At 45.0% G+C, this 8,936-nt stretch overlaps 1 pseudogene; it reads right to left on the reverse strand.

Annotated features, from left to right (window-relative positions):
• Positions 1 to 8,329: 8,329 nt before the first annotated feature.
• On the reverse strand, positions 8,330 to 8,531 carry LOC149121417 (phosphatidylinositol N-acetylglucosaminyltransferase subunit Y-like; annotated as a pseudogene).
• Positions 8,532 to 8,936: the final 405 nt, after the last annotated feature.

The raw sequence follows: 8,936 nt of genomic DNA on the forward strand, positions 1-8,936 counted from the left end.
AGAGAGAGAGGGAGAGAAAGGTCTTCCATCCGCATGCCTGTGTACTTAAAATTCATGACTTTTGTTATATATACATTATACTTCAGTTAAAAGAGTTTCAAGTGAAAGAAATAAAGCTATGCCAGGCAAATGGTAAGTACTCAATGAATTTAATTTGCCACCACCACCAGCATTATCATCATCACCATCATTGATATTATTTTCACCATTACCATTGCCATCATGATCATTGTCAGTAGCAGCATCACCTTCATCATCATTGTCATCACCATCATCATTATCATTATCATCATCATGTCATCACTGTCACTGACATAACCATCATCATTTTTAAAGACTGATTTCTTTGAAAGAGTGATGGGGGTGGGGAGAGAGACAGACAAAGAGAGCTTCCATCTGCTAGTTCACTCATCAAATGCCACAACAGCAAGCTGAAGCCAGGAGCCCAGATGTTCTTCCACATGGGGCCATCACCTGCTGCCTCCTAGAGCGCATTAGCAGGAAGCTGGATAGGAAATGGAGGAGCCAGGGTTTGAACCAGGCACTCTGACATGGCATATGGCCATTCTAAGCAGTATCTTATCTGCTGAACCAAATGTTCACCCCTAACATATCATCTAATTTTATTTTCAACAAACTTTTTGAAGTACCCTCATATAACACTTGGTCTTGGCAGATGGGGGTGAAACATTATCCCAGTGGCCTTGCAAATCAATCCTGTGGATTGTCTATGGAAAAGGCAAACACCAGGGCACTACAATAGTCCCCAAGGCCAGAGGCAGCCTATCCCCATTCCCACCCCACCCTCCACCACCACCCACTCCCACCTCCACCCCTGCCAAGAGCTGGTGAGAAGCTATATTCCTCATTCTTATCACAACAAGGAAAAGAATTCTGGTGACAACTTGATCAAGCTTGGGGGAGGGTTCTTCAGCAGTTGAGACTTAAGATGAAACCACAGCTTGTATCAGTTCCAGGCTTGTAAGAGCCCAAGACCCAGCTAAGTTGTGCCCAGGTTTCCAGTTCTCAGAAATGGCAAGATAATTGTGTTCATTGTTTTAAGCCATCAATTGCGTGCATCAACAATAGAAAACAGCATAGTGGCCTGATGTGTGGCACTGTGGTGTGAGGAGTTACCTCTTGTATCCTTTCTGTTCATCAATAACATCGACATTGTCCCTGCTGTCTTAGTTGAAGGCACCTCCACCTGTATTCTTCCTCTCCCTGAAGAGTGACCCAGAGGTGCAGGATGCTCCTTATGCCTACCTGAGCTCTTCCAGATGAAGACACAAAAAATTCCTGGAGAGATGAGGCATCTGGAAGCTGATGTTGCAGCACCTCCTCGTGGTTTCAGTAAGTTATGTTTTTCTAAGAAATTTTGTTTTTCCAATTTTGGATCCTGGAGTTCAAAATAATCTCTCATCATCTTTTTTAGCCTTTGAAGTTACATTCAAATGTTCGTTTCTCACTTTTGGTCATGTTTTTCTTCCCTAATCACGATCCTAGAAGTTTTTCAGAACTAACTTTCATCTTTGTTGATCTTTTTTTTATCTTTGGTTTTAAAAAAGGGGTTATTATTTGAAAGGCAGAGTCGCACAGAGACAGGAGAGATGGAGAAAGAGAGATAGACACACAGAGAGAGGTATCTTGCATCCACAGGTTCACTCCTCCAGATGGCTGCCACATCCCCAGATGAGCTAAGCTGAATCCAGGAGCCAGGAACTCCACCTCCCACATGGGTGGCAGGGCCTCAAGCACTTGGGCCATCCTCTGTCACCTTCTCAGGTGCATTAGCAGGGAGCTGGACCAGAAACAGAATAGCCAGAACTGGAATGGCACTCAGCCACAGGATGTAGGTGTTGTAGCGGCAGCTTTAGCTGCTGTGCCTTTGTTATAAATTTCATCATTTTGTGCTCTTGGCTATTTTCTCTAGTCTAGTGGAGTGGGGTGTAGTGTGGTTTCTGTTTATACTTTTTGAAGCTGGTTATTGTTTGCTTTTAGCCTTTTTCTTTTCTTTTTAAAGATTAATATTATTTATTTGAAAGACTTACAGAGAGAGGTAGAGACACAGAGAGAGGTCTTCCATCTGCTGGTTCACTCCTCAGATGGCCGTAACAGCCAGAGCTGCACCAATCTGAAACCAGGAGCCAGGAGCTTATTCCAGGTCTCCCACATGGATACAGGGGCCCAAGGACTTGGGCCATCTTCCACTGTTTTTCCAGGCCATAGCAGAGAGCTGGATCAGAAGAGGAGCAGCTGGGACCAGGACCAGTGCCCTATGGGATACTGGTGCTTCAGGCCAGGACTTTAACCCACTGTGCCACAGCACCAGCCGCAATCTTTTTCTTTTCAATTCTGTTCTACTCCTGTATGACTAAGGAAAATAAATAAGACAGATAGCATGTTAGAAGGAGATGTGTGGTGTAGAGCAAAGTAAGGAGCAAGTAGATAAGGAAGGTATTTGTCAGCTCAGGTATTTGCCACTGATGGGGTGTTTCGAACAGCAGAAATCCATTTTCTTGCAGCCCTGGAGGACAGAAATGCAAGCACCAGGTGCTGGCTGATTCCATGCCTCATGAAGATACTCTTGCTAATACATCATGTTTTCACAATCTTGTTTAACTTTAAGTACATCCACCCAGGGAGGATCTCCAAATGCAAAAAATCTACAGGGATAATGGGATGAAAAGGTGGCATACATGTTCCACGTGCCCTGGGGTGCCCTCATAGAGGCACCCTGGAGGTTAGGACTTCCAGATGCGAATTAGAGGGGCACACGGCATTCACCACAGGGAATGTGGAGGGAGCTCAATCACAGAAACACTAACAGTCGGAAGAAGGGGTTGAAGTGAGCCCATAGATGTTTTTTTTGTTTGTTTGTTTTTTCTTTCCTTGTAAATGATTTATTTATTTGAAAGGCAAAGTTACACAGAGAGAGGAAGAGATAGAGATATTGATCTTCCATCCACTGGGTCACTTCCCAAATGGCCACAATGTCCATGGCTGAGCCAGGCTGAAGTGAGAAGCCAGGAGCTTCTTCCAGGTCTCCCAGGTGGGTGGTGGGACCCAAGCATTTGGGTCATTTTCTACTGCTTTCCCAGGACATTAGAAGGGAGCTGGATTGCAAGTAAAGCAGCTGGGACTTGAACTGGTACCCATAAGGGATGCTGGAGTCACAGGCAGCGGCTTTACCTACTATACCACAGTGCTGGCCCTCCATGGATGTTTCTGATAGAAGAGCATTCCAGACAGGAATTTCAAGTACAAACAGAAGTCTGGATGTGTGTGTCTCTTGGTTTGTTCAAGGAGAGGTAAAGAGATGGGGAGAAGTGTGAGAAGCCATAGACCAGTGGGGAGTGTGAATCCCAGGCTGGGAAATGGAAGGTGTCACTGGCAAGCCTAACATGGCTTTGACATAGAACAAAATGTGATTTACACTTGAGAATAACTGCATATTGAGTACAGTATTCAAGCAAAAGTATTAAGTAGAACAAACAAACAAACAAAAACACTAAGAGGGATAACGTATTAAGTTGTTCATCAACAGTCAGGGAAGGGCTGATCAAGACACCGTTTCTCATTGTGTTCATTTCACTTTAACAGGTTTCCTTTTTGGTGCTCAGTTAGTTGTCACCGATCAGGGAGAACATATAATATTTGTCCCTTTGGGACTGGCTTCTTTCAATTAACATAATGCTTTCCAGATTTCTAACAGGGATCAATTTTCAGTTAAAATTTAAACACCTAAGAATAATTGTGTGTTAATTACAGAGTTCAACCAATAGTACTAGAACAAAAAAAAATACTAAAATGGATAAAGTATTACATTGTACATCAACAGTCAGGACAAGAGCTGATCAAGTCACTGTTTCTCACAGTGTCCATTTCACTTCAACAAGTTTCCCCTTTGGTGCTCAGTTAGTTGTCACTGATCAGGGAGAACATATGATATTTTTCCCTTTGGGACTGGCTTAATTCACTCAGCATGATGTTTTCCAAATTCCTCCATCTTGTTGAAAAGGACCGGGTTTCGTTCTTTTTGACTGCTGTGTAGTATTCTATAGAGTACATGTCCCATAATTTCTTTATCCAGTATACTGTTGATGGGCATTTGTGTTGGTTCCAGGTCTTAGCTATTGTGAATTGAGCTGCAATAAACATTAAGGTGCAGACAGCTTTTTTATTTGCCAATTTCATTTCCTTTGGGTAAATTCCAAGGAGTGGGATGGCTGGGTTGAATGGTAGGGTTATATTCAGGTTTCTGAGGAATCTCCAGGCTGACTTCCATAGTGACTTGACCAGTTTGCATTCCCACCAACAGTGGGTTAGTATCCCTTTTTCCCCACATCCTCTCCAGCATCTATTGTTGGTAGATTTCTGGCTGAAAAGTGATCGCTGTGAAATATAAGAGTGGGAATAAGAGAGGGAAGAGATGTACAATTCGGGACATGCTCAAGCTGACCTACTTCAAACAGTAGAGTTAGAAACATACCAGAGGATTCCACAATCCCATCAAGGTGGCATGTAACAATGCCATCTCACTAGTCCTGGTGATCAATTTTTGTTCACAATTGAACATAATGATAGGACTAAGAGCCAAAGGGAGCACATAAACAAGACTAGTCTCTGCAAATACTAGCTGATAGAATAAAAAAGGGAGAGAATGATCCAACATGGGGAGCATATACACAGCAGACCCATAGAATGGCAGATGTCCTAAACAGCACTCTGGCCTCAGAATCAGCCCTTAAGGCACCCATATCTGGTGGAAAAGCCCATGAGAGTATTACAGGCATGGAAAGCCAAAACACTCTGGCAAAAAAAAAAAAAAAAAGCATGAAAGATCTCTGCGAGTGAGATCCCAGTGGAAAGAACAGGTCACCAAAGAAGGAGGTACCTTTCTCTGAAGGGAGGAGAGAACTTCCACTTTGACTACGCCCTTGTCTAAATATGATCAGAGCTGGTGAACTCTAAAGGCTTCCATAGCCTTGGCGACTCATGACAAGAGCCTAGGTTGATTACTGATGCCATAAACAAGAGTGTCAATTTGTTAAGTCAACAACAGGGGTCACTGTGCACTTACTCTTCATGTAGGATCTCTGTCCTTAATGTGCTGGGCATTGTGATTTAATGCTATAACTAGTACTGAAACACTATTTTTCACTTTGTGTTTCTATGTGGGTGCAAACTGTTGAAATCTTTAGTTAATATATGCTAAACTGAACTTCTGCATATAAAGAGAATTGAAAATGAATGTTGATGCGAATGGAAGAGGGGAGGGAGGGGGAAAGGGGATTGTGGCGGGTGGGAGGGAAGTTATGGTGGGGGAACCATAGTAATCCATAAGCTGTACTTTGGAAATTTATATTCATTAAATAAAAGTTTAAAAAAAAAGAAATGTGATTCATCTGCTTAAAAGAACCCCTTGGTGTGTTGTGCTGAGAACAGTCTGAAGAAAGGCAAAGGGGGTAGTTTGGAGGCTATTGGGATATTTGGGATGATCTCAGTGAGAGAGGATGGTAGTTGGAAGAAGATGGTAAATGGTGGTGGTTGGCAGAGGCAGGAATCCAGGAGTATTACTATATATAAATAATCTAAAATTACTATACTTTTTCAACATGCAGAGCTAGAAAGTGAGAGAGACTGATGAGAGAAAGTTCTTCCTTTCCATTGGTTCACCCCCCAAATGGTCACAACGGCCGGCGTGCTGCGGCAATCCAAAGTCAAGAGTCAGGTGCTTCCTCCTGGTCTCCCATGTGGGTGCAGGGCCCAAGTACTTGGGACATCCTCCACTGCCTTCCCGTGCCACAGCAGAGAGCTGGACTGGAAGAGGAGCAATCAGGACAGAATCTGGTACCCCAACTGGGACTAGAACCCGGGGTGCTGGTGCCGCAGGTGGAGAATCAGCCAAGTGAGCAGCAGTGCCAGCCTAAAATTACTATATTTTAAAGAATGTTTATTTTCTTTTTTCTCTTTTCTAACAATGTTTATTTTCCTCTACTTTAAGGAGAAAGGGACTGAGAGCAACACACACACACACACACACAGAGAGAGAGAGAGAGAGAGAGAGAGAGAGAGAGAATAACTCTCACCTTCTGATTTACTCTTCAAATGCCTGCAACAACCAGAACTGGGCGAGGCAGAGCTGGGAGCAAGGAACTCCCTCCAGTTCTCCCATGTGGGCGGCAGGGGCCAAGCACTAGGGCCATCATTTGCTGCCTCGCTGGATGCATTAGCAGAAGGCTGCAGTGGGAGTGAAGGTTGTGGGACTATAACTAGCACTCTCCATATGGGATGCAGTTGTAATCAGTGGTGCAACCTGTTGCATCACAACATCTGCCCCTAAACGTATAATTCAATTATTCCATGAAAAATTTTTAAAAAAGATTTATTTATTTGAAAGGCAGAGTTACAGAGAGGCAGAGAGAGAGAGTGCTTGTGAAAGAGAGAGAGTCTTCCATCCACTGTTACACTCGCCAGACGAACTTTGGCCAGAGCTGGCCTGATCCGAAGCCAGGAGCCATGATCTTCTCGCAGGTCTCTCACATGGCTGCCTGGGCCCAAGGACTTGGGCCATCTTCCACTGCTTTCCCAGGCCATAGTGGGGAGCTAGATCAGAAGAAGAGCAGCCTGGACTCAAACCAGCACCCATATGGGATGCCAGCACTGCATGCGGAGGCTCAGTCTACTATGCCCCCGTACCGGTCCCTCACACCACTCCCTATTAAAGAGGATTTATTAAAGGGTGGTAGGAATCTGCTCATTGGCTGTGACTGGATTCACCTGTTTCTTGTCCAGTCATCTACTCCCTAAAATAGGAAAAAGTGACTTAACACTGTGCGTATTTCACTTTGGGGTGACCCTAGACCCCATAAACAAGTCTTGTTTTTGTTGAATTCTGAACCATTTCCATTTTATTCAGAATATCGGAGACTTAACGGCCCCTCTGCAGTCTTTCCCAACCACGGGTCTACTGGTAATTCTTCGTTGTGGCAGCCAGGAGCTCTCCTGCGCAGCTTCCCACAGCTGGTAACAATCAAAACATGTCTGTGGTGTGGGTCTGGGGGAAGAAAGGGCCCCATGAGGGTAGGTCACAATCAAGCAGCAGCCCTGCCTCCCATCTGCTGCTCACACACTGGACCCCTGGTGGCAGGTAAAATGCATGCCTGGCGGTTGCATTTCTGGCCCTGGGAGGGCTGCCCTGCATTTCCGCTTCTGGCCAAAGTGAGTAGGCACCCAGAGCTTCTGTTTCTGGTCGGTGTGGGAGGTCCCAGATGGCAGCCTCTGTGGCAGAGTTCTGGCCTGAGGTGGTCTCTACCAGTTCCTACAGCCCCCAGCAGAGGTCTGCTGGTTTGCTTCTGAGTAAGGGAATGGGCTTGGCCTGGGTCAGTGGAGGACTGGGAGGTGGGGGGGGGGGCTTCCAGGCAATACTGTGGTGAGCTGAGAACGCTAGGCCTGGGCCATGATGCCAGACCCATTTCACTCCCTGGGCACTGAGCGGGAGCCTGCGTGTGAGCAGCACCTGGCCCGGGGGTGTGGCTGACCACATCTGTGTGGTGGGGGGTAGGGCCTGAGGTTGAGCTCTGGGGCTCAGATAGCAAGACTAGAGAGGGAGGCCCTTTCCACAGGTGGGGCTTTTCTAGGCTCTAGGGTGGAGCTCCGGGAAGCACAGCAGCTCCAGGTGTGAATGGCTGCTCCTTGTCCAGTGGCCAGCTCCTGCTTGTGGTCTGCCTTTGACATCTTCCCTTGCACACGTGGCAAGAATGGAGGTCCAGGAAGGTACGTGGCTGCTGACTTAAACTACGCTGATTTCCGAAGTCAATTTTGGGAAAATTGGCATGTTTTTCAAGTTAATTCTTCCTCTTTGAAAGTGGCATAGCTCTCCATGGGTTGGTTCTTTCTTTGGGCTATTAAAATTTTAATTATCGTGAAATGCTATGGGTTCTGTTTACTCCCAGACATTGTGTATACTTAGTTGCTTTTGTTTGCTTTCCTAGAAAACATGTTATTTAAGTACTGAACAGAATGGTTTCTCAGCCTTTGTTTTTCATGACCTTGACTGCTTTGAAGGTGAAGTCATTATTTCATAGAATTTTGTAAAATGTTCTTCAGACTGCTTTGATAGATAGAAGATTGGATTCAGGTTATTCTTTTTTATTTTTTAACCACAGTGTCAGAGAAATTGCATTGTGTTCTTGTCATTGCATCAAGATGAACATGATAATTGGTTTTCTCAATTAGTGAGCTCCAGTATTTCTACCAAGTAGAACTTTAAGAGATGAATGCCTGACATGTCATGAATTTGTATACCACCTTGACTCTGGTTGCCTTAGCTAGGCCTGAAGAGTTTAATGCCCATCCAAGTCTAAAGGTGCAAGAACACATGGACTGCTATGGGATTTGACAGGAACAAACTGTAGAAGCAGAGGCTGGTGGTACTGAGATAGCCTGTGGGACATTTTCTTCCCCCTAAGTCCAGCTGGAGAAGTCAGTGGAATAAGGATTATCAGCATAAGAAGAGACAGAAACATTCTCTTGAACTTATTACCTGTCAGCTTGTTTTAAAAGGAATATGGTATTGAGAAAATGTAGGTGTGTTTTTTAAAAAGTATGATCTATTGCTGCTCTGTTTCTTTATTTTTTGGGTTGTCCTTGCTGCCTGTGGCATGAAGTTAGGAATCCTGTCAGTGATTGGATAGGTTTTCTCAGCATTCATTACACATGTCATTGATTAATGCTTCATATCTGAGCAGCTTCTTGGAGAGAGGGCACACCAGAAACTCCAGCAGGGTTGTGTGGAAAAATGCTGGGCATCTGCCCTGCCCTTTTGCTCTGATCTGCTGGGGGCTGTGACCTTGTCTCATGCAGGCACCCTAGACACCCACAGCACTGAGGTTAGCATGCCATGTGCCCCTCTCAGCATGGCCTGGCCACGG

Source organism: Oryctolagus cuniculus, chromosome 16 (assembly GCF_051225735.1).
Source record: "Oryctolagus cuniculus isolate XC-2025 breed Fujian yellow rabbit chromosome 16, ASM5122573v1, whole genome shotgun sequence".
Taxonomy (NCBI): domain Eukaryota; kingdom Metazoa; phylum Chordata; class Mammalia; order Lagomorpha; family Leporidae; genus Oryctolagus; species Oryctolagus cuniculus.